The sequence below is a fragment of the Diabrotica virgifera genome, chromosome 6 (assembly GCF_917563875.1).
Source record: "Diabrotica virgifera virgifera chromosome 6, PGI_DIABVI_V3a".
In the NCBI taxonomy this organism is placed as follows: domain Eukaryota; kingdom Metazoa; phylum Arthropoda; class Insecta; order Coleoptera; family Chrysomelidae; genus Diabrotica; species Diabrotica virgifera.
In genome coordinates, this window is record NC_065448.1 from 111,114,436 (window position 1) to 111,128,217 (window position 13,782).

Genomic DNA, 13,782 nt, shown 5'->3' on the forward strand with positions numbered 1-13,782 from the left:
AGTGATAAATAAACATCCACAGTAGTTGTGATGATAATGAGATTGTAATATTTCTAATACCACTTACAAATTACGGTTTTTGTTAATTGCGGATAGATCAAGAAACTAAGTGCGAATCAACAAAAATCCTATCTTTTTGTTTAAATACATGTACCACACTTGACGGAAATTTTTTTATGAATAATAAGTAATTAGACTTCGTAAGTCCTAGGCTTTCACCCAACGTGACCAAAAGTAGAACCGGAAGTCGATATTTGAACTCTTCGGGTAACTTTTTGTGGATACATATACACCTACGACTTCACTGATTTCGAGACATTTTTGCCAAATTTTCGATCATCCTTTCATTCCAAATTTTTAATTGGAAATGACGTCAAAACCGGAACTAAATATTCAAGTTCCACTTTTAAATACGCGTCTAGTGATATATCACACTTCTGGGACTATAATACGGCACTTCCGGTCAGAACCTTTTAGGTAACCGGAAATCATACAAAAACCAAAAGTATACGTTTGTTCCCATCTTCCTAAGGCGCGTCGAATAATATATCGCTTGTACTTTTTTGACGACTTTAAACTAGTACCTCCGGTTGCAAGTCTAAAACCGGAAGTCCGTGGTCAAATTTCTCATCTATAATACCATTCATGTAATATAGGCTTTCATTCGACACCTTATTTGTCATTCTATCTGTTTTAATAACGGAGGAGTTATATTCGCGGACAGACGGACAAACAGGATGAAACCGAAAGTATATAATATTATTTGCTCTCGTCTTGCTAAGGCGCCTAAAATAATGTGTCGCTTATACTATTTCATTTCAGAGACTATATAACAGTACTTCCGGTTGCAACTCTAAAACCGGAAGTCCGAAGTCGAATTTCTCATTTGTAGTACCATTCTTGGGTTATAAGCTTTTATTCGACACCTCATTTGTCATTATATCTGGTTATCATGACGGAGAAGTTGTGTTTACAGATGGACGTGAATTAATTCAAAGTTTTCACATTTTTTCAAAATGAGTGAAGCATATTATATCAGAATTATACATACACATATACACAATACACACTACAGTTTGGAAATTGTACTGGTAACATGGTAACTATGGTTAAGTAACAAATAATTGTAATTATTTGCTATTGCCCTCCGGAAATCCTAATATATCTGGAACACGGAGAAAACGTGAAAATTACTTTTAAAAACAGTTACTATTATAGATGTTGAATAGAAAGAATGACGTACAATACACAGGAGAGTGGTAAGAAGGGGACCGCAGCATTCATCGAATAAAGAAAAATCAATGCTTCTAATAGGCAGAATTACATGCCTATAGCAAACAAAAAAAAAACGAACATAATATTATATTTACAGATAAGTACCTATACCAAAATTGTTTTAAATTTCATTAAAAATAATTTATGATTACATACAAATACAGCATATTATACCATCCTAAATAGTAATAATAGCTATTTGTATAACAAGGGAGGAAAGTGCTACTTTTCCTTTCGAGAATGAAGTTTACTGCCCTCCGCTACGCGTCGGGCAGTAATCATTCAAGGGAGGAAAAGGCACTTTACTCCCATGTTATACATATGGTTTCTCCACCTTCCTCAAATAACTAGTCATTTTTTCATTTTTACTTAATTTGTTTATGTACCTAACCAACAAAATTTATTAGAACTAAAACTAAGAAGTAGGTACAATATAACTGTCAACTGTCAAATATAAGTCAAATTATTAATGTAAACATTGTAAAATTAGAATAACACTTTACTATTTTTTACCATTCTGTAAAATACAGAGTGTTTTTAAATAAACGTTAAAACGTATAGATACTTACGTAATAGAAAATAGATATTGTACAGGGCGTCAATAAGTTATATTTCATGAATGAAATAACATGACGTCACTTTTACTTTTCCTCCCTAGGGAGGAAAAATATTTTTCCTCCCTAGGAAAAGTACAACTTTGCTCCCTACAATTAGGTCCGGAAAAGTATACTTTCGGTAGAGGTAGGTGGAAAAAATATTAATATATTTTTATAGTTTCCTACAAATGACACTTTCAATAAACATTAAAAAGGTCCAATTACATTAGCGCACGCCGTTTTCCTTAAAAATATCCTCGGAAGGAACAAGGAGAAGTATAATCAAAACTTGAGTTCAATAAAAGCCCGAGCGTAAGATGGCCGCTCGTAAAGGAAGTATAAAAGTGCATCAACGTTGGCCACGAACCGCCATAGGACAAGAAGCTATAATCTGAAGCTCAATGAAGTAGCTTTAATGTCTCCACCCGCTTTACTGCGCTAAGCTTTCAAGCACGCCCGAATGAAAGCTTTTGTGGCACCGCAACAGCTTTTGTGATAATAACACGAAACTGTTCTTTTGGTTGTTTATGTTTTGGCCGCTTTGTTTCTACCCGATTTAACTTTTGCGCATGTTTTAGTGTTGTCTAGAGCTCATGCAAATTAGCTTTTTGGCAAAATTTTGATGTATGTGTGTGATGTTTCTGAAGTTTTAATTAGACATTTTAGAGAAACTTAACATAATTAATTTCTGCAAATATTCTTAAATATTTAGAGCCTCCTACCACTTCCGGAAAATGAATCAAACTTCCTTATTCTAAATATAACACCCTGTAAATTAGTTACGGATTTCTGTTATACCGAGTCTTTTACGAGATATGACCAAGTTACTTTTGATACAGTATCCGATTAGACTTCCTGTATCTTTATAAATCATAAAATTGCAAACATTTTGTTTAGCAAATTTTTTTTAATATTGTATATATTATTAACGAAACATTAACATTTTGTGGATAGTATTTAATATACAAGGTGAATAAAAAGGAAAAACTTGAATATTTCTCAAAAAGTTTCAAAACTGTCTTAAACGGTTTACGCTATATACAAGTATATTATGACTATCAGAAATACCTTAAATTTTTCTTTTGTTTGTTTACTTTCTAAAGCTAAATCTAACAGTGATTAAGCTATTAAGCTTTAAATGTTTGTATTATCATATTGATTACTTTCAGTGTTGCATAAAGGCTGGGCTGAAAGGACAACCTACTAGAGATGAACCACTATAGACCTCTTAGTTCGAATGGAAGGGGCAGTTAACCTTCTGATGACCAAGCGGGGGAAATTGTGACCCCAGCGTAAGTTTTTCTTTAATAAATTCAAAAGTATTTTCAATTTTTAACTCATTATTTTTTTATTTGACTTTAATATCATTCTAGATATCCTCATATTTTTAAATAAAAAAATTCCCTATATTTTACGAATAACAAATATATTCTGAAGTTGATGTTTAGTAAAATACCGTCTATTATGTGTAATTCCAAGTAGTTTTACGGTAATGACGTAGACTTTGCAAAGTAACAAGACACTTACTCAACATACACACTACACATGACACTAATACTCATGTTGTGACTGGCTGAATGGCAAAGTTCATGCCATAAAAAAATAAAAACAAAATAAAAAAAACTTCATTTTTTTGTTAATTGTCATTTTTGACATTTTTGACCTGGGGTCATTTTCCCCCCTTGGTCATCCGTGTAACAAAAAAAGGTTGGTCATCGGAAGGTTAAGAACCCACGCATACTGAACTTAACCAAACCTAACCATCTGACAACCTTAGAAGTAAAGATAAATTGAAATAATGTTAATTATTTATATGGAAAAAAATAATTTTATTAACGTTTCGACGCCCAAATCGTTTTTTTTGTCATTTTGTAATTGGTATTGTCAAAAGGTTTAAACTATGCTGTTACTCATCCATCTATTCCAAAATTAGACATAATCAGCTCAGTGGAGAAAATATCCCAGTGTCTACCAACTCATGAAAAAGAACAATATAGGGTACTATGTAAACTTGAATTGGAAAAGTCTAATCAAATTGAACAGAACATCAACAAAGAGGAAATGAAAGCTTTAAAAACTTTAAGAAATGATGACTCCATAACAATCCTACCAGCGGATAAAGGCAATGCAACTGTAATAATGAATAAAATACAATATGAGGACAAAATTACAGATCTAATTACAAATGGACCTTATAGCAAATTAACGAAGGATCCAACGAAGACACTGGAAAACAAAATATATAGAGGTTTATTCAAATTTAAAAATGATCTAACATACAATCAAAGAAAATTAATGACACCTCACCACAGTAAGACACCACATTTTTATGGAGTGCCGAAAATTCATAAAGCGAACATACCACTTAGACCCATTTGTAGTACCATCAATTCTCCTTGTAGTGAACTATCAAAATTCTTATTAAACATTCTAAAACCATTTGCTAATAATGATGACACTTTTATAAAAAATACAAAACATTTTTTAAACAAATTATCAACTATTGAATTTAATCCAAATAATATTTTAGTAAGTTTTGACATAAACAGTTTATTTACAAATGTACCATTAGATAAAACTTTAAACATAATCAAAACGAAATTAGAGAATGATAATACATTGGCAACTAGGACAAGACTAAATGTATCAGCTATAATGGAGTTATTGACATTATGTACCCATAATACTTATTTTCAACTAAACAATGAATTCTATAAACAAAATTTTGGTCTAGCAATGGGCTCTTCTTTATCTCCATTATTGGCTAATATATTTATGGAGGATTTCGAAACTAATATTATTTCTAAACAAAATTTAAAACCCACAGTATGGTGGAGATATGTAGATGATCTGTTTTCAATATGGCCTCATAGATCAGAATTGTTGGATACGTTCCTGAATATTATAAACGATCAAGAAGAGACAATAAAATTTACAATGGAAAAGGAATACAATAACAGCCTACCTTTCCTCGATGTTTTGATCTCAAAGAAGGATATTGGATATGAGACTCAAGTGTATAGAAAACCAACACACACCAACAGATATCTCAATTACAAGTCAAATCACAACATCAACGTTAAAAAGGGAATCATTAAATCCTTATATGATAGAGGCAAAATTACTTGTTCTAACGAAAATTCCTTTTTAGCAGAAAAACAATTGTTAACATCTGTTTTATTAAAAAATGATTATCCTTTATCGTTTATAAATAAGGAATTAATTGATGGATTCGACCGTTACTTGATGGAAGTTCATTTTATCTAACAATAAAAAACTGAAAACGTTTGTTTTCTATACTTCCACAAAATTTATTATATCTAAGTGACTACAGCTGTTTCGGCGGAGTGCCTTTCTCAAGTAATATAGTTTACAATGTGTTTGCCTTTTTAATCTTCAACTGAAGAGGTTGAGGAGTGGGGAGCTGTTTGTCTCGAGTTGGTCATTCAGAATTATATCTGTATTTTTCAGTTTATTAATTTCCATAGATTCTAAAAAAGATAGCTTAAGGCCTTTATTTTGAATATGTAGAATTTTAAACTCTTCATTGAAAGAATGATTATGATCTAGAAGGTGAAGTGCGTATGTAGAAGTGTCTGTTTTTCTATTGTTGAATGCCCTTTTGTGTTCTGCTATCCGTTTGTCAAAAGTTCTGCCAGTTTGACCGATGTACGTTTTCGGACAGTCACCACAAGTTAGTTTGTACACACCACTCTGTAGTTGCTTTCTCTTTCGGCTTTTATTGTTCTTAATATATTTGCTTAAGTTGTTGTTAGTTCTGAAAGCTGGTGTTATTCCTTTCTTTTTTATGTATCTGGCTATTGTTGTTGTTATCTTGCCAGTATATGTGAGAGAGCAGAAGGTACTGGGTTCTTTCTGTGGTGGTGGATACACTAATTTCAGGGCTTTCTTATGGAGTATTTGGTTTAAAATTTTGTTAACTGTTTGTTCGTTATAGCCGTTGTTTACTGCTATTTGTTTAATGATGTTTAGTTCTATTTCGAAGTTATTTTTTGTCATGGGAATTTCTGTCAGTCTATGTATCATGCTATGGTAGGCTGCTAATTTGTGTTGTGTAGGATGGGATGATGAATTGTGTATAGTTGTGTCAGTATGGGTAGGTTTATGATATATGGAGAACTCATGTTTGTTGTGTAGTCTGGAAACGTCTCTTGTGTTTCTAGATGTAACGATTTCCAGACTACACAACAAACATGAGTTCTCCATATATCATAAACCTACCCATACTGACACAACTACACACAATTCATCATCCCATCCTACACAACACAAATTAGCAGCCTACCATAGCATGATACATAGACTGACAGAAATTCCCATGACAAAAAATAACTTCGAAATAGAACTAAACATCATTAAACAAATAGCAGTAAACAACGGCTATAACGAACAAACAGTTAACAAAATTTTAAACCAAAAACTCCATAAGAAAGCCCTGAAATTAGTGTATCCACCACCACAGAAAGAACCCAGTACCTTCTGCTCTCTCACATATACTGGCAAGATAACAACAACAATAGCCAGATACATAAAAAAGAAAGGAATAACACCAGCTTTCAGAACTAACAACAACTTAAGCAAATATATTAAGAACAATAAAAGCCGAAAGAGAAAGCAACTACAGAGTGGTGTGTACAAACTAGCTTGTGGTGACTGTCCGAAAACGTACATCGGTCAAACTGGCAGAACTTTTGACAAACGGATAGCAGAACACAAAAGGGCATTCAACAATAGAAAAACAGACACTTCTACATACGCACTTCACCTTCTAGATCATAATCATTCTTTCAATGAAGAGTTTAAAATTCTACATATTCAAAATAAAGGCCTTAAGCTATCTTTTTTAGAATCTATGGAAATTAATAAACTGAAAAATACAGATATAATTCTGAATGACCAACTCGAGACAAACAGCTCCCCACTCCTCAACCTCTTCAGTTGAAGATTAAAAAGGCAAACACATTGTAAACTATATTACTTGAGAAAGGCACTCCGCCGAAACAGCTGTAGTCACTTAGATATAATAAATTTTGTGGAAGTATAGAAAACAAACGTTTTCAGTTTTTTATTGTTAAATAAGGAATTGTCAAGATTGGATCGAATGGAACAGAACAACTTAGAACGGGATCCTACAACATTCACCAGAAATAATACGAGGAAAATATCAATACCATATATAAAAGGACTATCCGAGAAACTTAAAACAATAGGAAATAAATTCAACATTTCAACAACATTCAAAACAACAAACACATTGAGATCTATTCTATCTAAAACTAAACCTAACAATGATCAAGAAAGAACAAAGAATTGCATTTATAAAATACCTTGTGAATACGAACAATTTTATTTAGGTGAGACATCAAGACCATTAGACGTTAGAATAAGTGAACATCAATCTTATATTAAAAATAGAGAATTTGAGAGATCTCAAATATGTCAACACGCATGGGATAATGAACATAGAGTTCAGTGGAGAGATTCAAGTATAGTCCTGAAAGAATCAGATAGTAAAAAGAGAAAAATCAAAGAAGCGGCTCTAATTATGCTAAATGAAACCAATTGTGTCGCAAATTCCTCGGTAGAATGCAGTAGGATGTGGTTACCCATACTGAAAGAAGAAGTCAATAGAAAGAAAATACCAAGATTAGTAAGTCAATAATATCGAGCTAGTACATATTTTATATTTTAGCATTACTTATATATCTAGTATTATTAATATTATTTATAATTTAAACATGTTACATGTCAGAATTTTGTATTATTTTTTGAGAGTAAATTAATGTAAGACCAAATACTTACGATGTTGGGATAGTATCACAGGTTTTTCCTGGTTTTCCCTTGTGATTTACTATGAAGTCTCTAACGCGAGAATTTTACTGTCGTTGCATTTGGTTGTCTTTTTAAAGACATATCACATGCTATAATTTTTTATGACGGATATTCTTGAGTTGGGGTTAATTTCATGTAATCGAATGAACTATCTTTCAGTAAGTCGTCCCAGGAACGCAACTCATAAATATTGGCAATATCATTTTAAAGTCTTCTACTTTAAAATGTATAATATATGTCTGAATTGCCAATATAAATGAGTGAGATTAAATAAATTATTAGAAGAATTTTTTGCTTAGCAACAACACTTTAGTTTATTTTAGTAATATTTTGTATTTTGACAACGGCACCCAATTTGGGCGTCGAAACGTTAATAAAATTATTTTTTTCATTTTAATTGTGGCTTATTTCCCATATAAATAATTAATCATAAAAAATGCCACAAGGAAATAGCTTCAGAACAACATGAAATAATGTTATTGCTCTAAACAGAGCTTTAAGGCTTACATGAGGTTAGTATCTAAAGCTGACCAAATTCATTAAGATACCCATAGACGTTATGACTGCAAAACAAAATTTGAAACTCAAACAAAATAACATCATTCATCATAAATGTGTTTTACCTTTTCGGTAGATTTCAAACGATCTCTTTGCAATCTACAATTTACAAATGATGGAATTATAGCTTGTACTTAACTCTCTTTTCTATCTATATCCGAAAATAAAGAGATCCTACATTGGAGAAAACGGTTTACAATAACGAAAATGCATGTTTATTTTTGTTTTTCCAAATATTACATACCGTGAAAATTATTGATACAATAACTATCTACTACTTTTTAGCTTATTAAGAAATATTTAAAAGAATTTTAGAATTGTAACAAATTAAATATAATTATTACATGTTTTCTGTAGGAATATAGACTTTTATGTTGATCGGTCATTTATTTCTAACATAGTAGGTATAACCTACTTTTTGTCTACTAATGTGCCTTATTACTAAGCCATGTTTTTACATATTATCATTATTTTGTCATTAAACCTTTCATTGGTCATTTGAAAACAGATTATTCTTTAACTTAATAAAGATTACGCAGACTGCCTATGTTGGACAGTTACGCAAGTAGGTAATGATTTTTGAATTATCAGAATCAAACGACTGGTATAATGCTACAACGCCCATAAGATTATTAAAAGATAATTATTGTTATTTTATTTATCAAATAATACCAAACTTTAAATATAGTTTTTAAATGTGTGTTTACTTTGGGTGATTTTATACATTTCCACTATAATTTTTAGCTTATTTTATTTGAATTTACCATGTTCTTTTCCTTTTATGCTTTTTAGCTTTAATTTATACAACTGATTATTTCGTATTTCGATAATTTCTTTCCTTTTTTGCTTGTTTTTAGTCCTCCCAGAAAAGAACGAAACTGTTGGGCTACGAACTAGTACTGGGGCAGATACATTGTATCTGTGGAAGCTTTGTGTCTGTGTATCATGTATTGTGGAAGCTTTTTAAATAGCACGGAGGCACATATAATCCTGATAAAATACATATAGGTTTAACTTCCAGAACATCATCATCTATATAACACCCATTGTTCATTTGAACATTATCTTCTGCTGGAGATTTGCCATTTTTTGTCCTAGTCACTTCTTCCTTGGTTGCACAATTTATCTCCTCATTTCCTCCTTCTCTTTGTTATTGTTTACTTGTTTTACTATTCCCATTGAAGTGTTCCATATGCTTCTCATTTTTTTAAATAATTAACGATTTATTATTTTTCCACTTAATTTACTTTATTCTGTATCCGTATATTTCTCTTTAATTTGTAAAAAGGTTTATTTTTCTGATTTATTTCTTGTTATTTTGTAATTTGGTTTTTCTTGTTTGTATGTCTTTTTAACTTATAGGTTATTTAGGCTTTCGTCATTGTTTCTATCATCATGTAGAGGTCCGTGTCTGCATTTGCTTTCCTTTACGCTATTTAAACAGTGATGAGTGCGCTAATAACCGACCAAACAGTGTAAAAGACGGCAAACATAAATACGTAGTGAATAAAAATAGACGAAACTACAATAGTAGAGGTGGGAAATTTAGCGATATAATATAGATATGCCTAGATAGAACATAAATATAAAGGCGTATGTAAACTAGAACTGTCACTGTCACAGTGGTAGTTGCCAAATTTGCCCGATACGTCTAAAGGTGGAAAACTATCAATACAATGTAAATTTATAGGTTTCTATCGCTAAATTTTCCACCGCTACTAGTTTCATCTCTTTTTATTCACCTCTGTTTTCCGTCTTTATATGTTATTTTGTCGGTTACTAGGGTACCGATCACTGTATATCTTATCGTCTTGTTATATAATCAAGTTGAAGCTACTAAATGATCAACTTGGATTTCATTGTTTCGGCTGGGGGTATCCAAGTTATTTTATGTTTTCTTTTATGTTAACATCTTGTTGCTACGAATCTTAAGTTCATTATTTCGGCTAACTGACGTTCCGATGCTATTATTATATTTGTTTTTGATGTATGTATAGTATAGTTTAATTTCCTGCTACTCTTAATCTTAAGTGATCTTCTTCTTGGGCAAGTTGCCAGTTAAGCATTTAGTAAAAGAACAGCTGAGATGCAATAAATAAATACACAGTTTGAAAATGAAATAAAAAATCATAAAAATATCTGAAAATAGCAATAACATGTACATAATGCTAAGAGCAGTAAATGATAAAAATGAAAAGGCAAACAGTTATATCACTTTTGAATTTGTTATACTTTATAATATTATCTGAGTAATTTAAGCAGCCTCTTTCAATTATTACTTTTTATTTTGATGTAAAACTGCACATTCATCCATTATTAGGAAATAATTTACTTAGCTTGTTAAACTATCCCCTTGGGACAAGGTCATAAGAACAATCTGTTCTATTGAAAGTCCCTTAGGGCGAAGTAGATGCTGTATAGTTGTGCTTTTGTAGTTTGTCCCCTCATTTTGAGAGCTACGTACTATTATACGTGTTAATTATATCCAGTTTATATCAACGAAGTTCACTGGGATTGAAATTTTGCAAAGTTCAATTGTAGACGGGTGTCCATAATTTAAAATATTACAATTTAAATTGAAAATATTATAACTATGGATTTATTATACAGTGAGGACGTTTGAGTTGGAATAAACTCATTATCTCGAGAATGGGTGAATTCGACGAAAAATCCTGAGACCGGTCGATTTTTATTTTTACATTATGACTTTTTGGCATATATATCATACTCACTAGTATGGTCATCCATCGTTATCCATTGAGGCGTGATGACGTAATAGATGATTTTTTTAAATGAGAGTAGGGGTTATGTGATAAGAATGGGAGAGGATAGGCTACCAAAACGAGCACTGAATGCTAGAATGCAAGGAAAGAGACCGGTTGGGAAGCCACGAAAGCGCTGGGAAGACACAGTAAACAGCGACGCACAAGCCCTTTTAGGAGTCCGTGTATGGAGAAGAGCAGCCACAGACAGGCAAGGGTGGAGGCAAAAAATAAAGGAGGCCAAGGCTCAATTTGGGCTGTAGTGCCGTAGAAGAAGGGGTTATGTGATAGCTCATTTAAAAGGGTATTCAATTATCTATTCAATAATATAAACAATAACCTAATTATTGATACAGGGTAGACAATTTTTTTTTTATTAAATTAATTGACACAAACAGAAGAATGTAAGCAATTTATTGATTTCAAAAGACATTTTACTGCTGTAAGTAAACAGGTAAAAATGTTTATTTCACAAATAAATATTTCTTTTCTCTTATATTCTATGTTTAAACCGATAAAATACAGGGATATCAGCTTTAACATTGAATTTAAGCGAAAACAATATTTATTTGTCAAATAAATATTTATTTCTGTTTTCTGATAGCAGTAAAATGTATTTTGAATTAAATAAATTACATATATTCTTCTTTTTGTCTCAATTAATTTAATTCAAAATTAATTTTTTTGGACACCCTGTATAACTAATTATGTTATTGTTTATATTAATAAATAGAGAATTAAATATTCTTTCAAATGAGCTATCACACAACCCCTACTCTCATTTAAAAAAATCATCACTTACATCATCAAGCCCAGATGGATGACATCACTAGTATGATATACTTACCAAAAAGTCATAATTAAAAAATAAAAATCGACCTGTTTCAGGATTTCTCTCCAAATTCGCCCATTCTCGAGATAATGAATTTATTCCAACTCAAAAGTCCTCACTGTATGTATTTGATTTAAGGACGTTTTATTGTATAAATTATTTTATACTGTATTTTAGAATGGTTTGTTAAAATGTTTTACAAAAAAGCAGAAGTTTCATTTACAAATTGTAGAATTCTATCATTGGGAAGTTACAAAGGTCTGAAAAAATTTTGACACCCACAATAAATTTGAGTATATAATAAGAAATAGAAAAATACTGTAGGTCAAACGACAACATCTGTATGTTCTCAGAAACTGATCGTGTGTAAAGTATGTATTAAAATCAGCTATGTACTTTCGACTTTCGGCATTGTACCATGCCATCATCAGCGCTTCGTCTTAAAAACCTCATAGAAGAGCAATTGTTGACAAACAACATATTGATTTTATATTGATTGTAGAACATCCTTATATTTTCCAGATCAATAACAGTTTTGATTATAAAGTTTATATCCAAAAAAACACGGATGTGGACAAGGTCAATAATTTATATTATAAATAATATTTTGGTCTAGACTACTTAATACTTACCTAATAACTAATGTACGTAAGCTTTCTATCAAAATTATGTATATCAAGAGGAAACTTGCATAAAATTTTAAATTCGAAAAAAATGTTCATAAATTGCAACAGAACATATTTTGTATCATATATCAAAGAAAAAAAGTTGTTTTTGTCATTCTTTTGGCCCCTAAAAAAAGCGAGAGAAAATTCAAATTATAGCAGCCAGTCAAAAAACGCGCCCTTACTGATCGTAACGTCATAAAGTAAACATTTTCAAGGTCCGCGCCACTAGTTCATTAGGTTTGATATTCGTTTACTTGTAGTCATTTTCTAGTGTATGTCAGTTTTATAAATCTTTATATAGTTGCTGTGAACTCTATATTTCATAATTTTTGAATGTTTTTGTTACGACAATTTTTTTAAAATGGCCGAAGAGGGTTTTTCTAAAGGACATCTTGATAACTTACCCATTCTGAACATAAAAATTTATTATTAGGATTAGTTTATTCTAATTTGATAGCAAAGACAGTTTCAGAAAAATATTGTAGGTATAGGTAAATATCTTTCAATCTGTAATGTACATCTACCAAAATATACCAAAAGTTTTATTTTTTTTTGTTCACTTGATTTATTAAAAAAGGATTAAGCAGACAACAGATATTACATACTTATTAATACATTAAATTTTGCTTCGCATACATGCAGACCTTAAGAGAATAAACTAAAATGTTTTTAATTTTCTTTCAACATGCATATAACCACTTTATTAAACTCCGTTTTCTATAGACTGGTAGGTAATCTAATAAATATTGTATTGGGGGTTTTAATGGTTGTACTTTAATACAATAGTAATATTAAATTTATTTATTTATTTCTTTATTAAGCGTATGGCTATGTAACAGTTTTTTGTATTTAAATAAAGATAACAATGGTACTGAACAAACTTCTAGTATTTACTTTTATTTTCCATAGCAAACACACAAAATACAACGCAATACCATATCTTCAAAAACTGTATCAAACTCCAATATAAACAAAATGGTATATACTTTTATATGCGACAGAAGAAATGTCGTCACAAGTGTTCGCGCGCTTTTTCGATCGTTTGAAATAATTTAAATACACAACACAGAAGATTTTAAATTTGTACTTATCATACTTATCATGAGTAAATAAGTTATTCTGAGTTTTTAAGGCGTGAAATTTGGCAAAAATCTTATTTTTAAACGAGACTGAACATTATTATTATGTGATAAAAGTAAAACAAAAATATGCAAGTTCCCTATTGCCAATACACTTCA

At 30.9% G+C, this 13,782-nt stretch overlaps 1 protein-coding gene across 3 annotated transcripts in view; it reads right to left on the minus strand.

Moving 5' to 3' along the window:
• Positions 1-13,782, minus strand: part of LOC114331378 (paired box protein Pax-5) — a 513,967-nt gene that overhangs the window by 97,558 nt on the left and 402,627 nt on the right. The window lies entirely within an intron of this gene.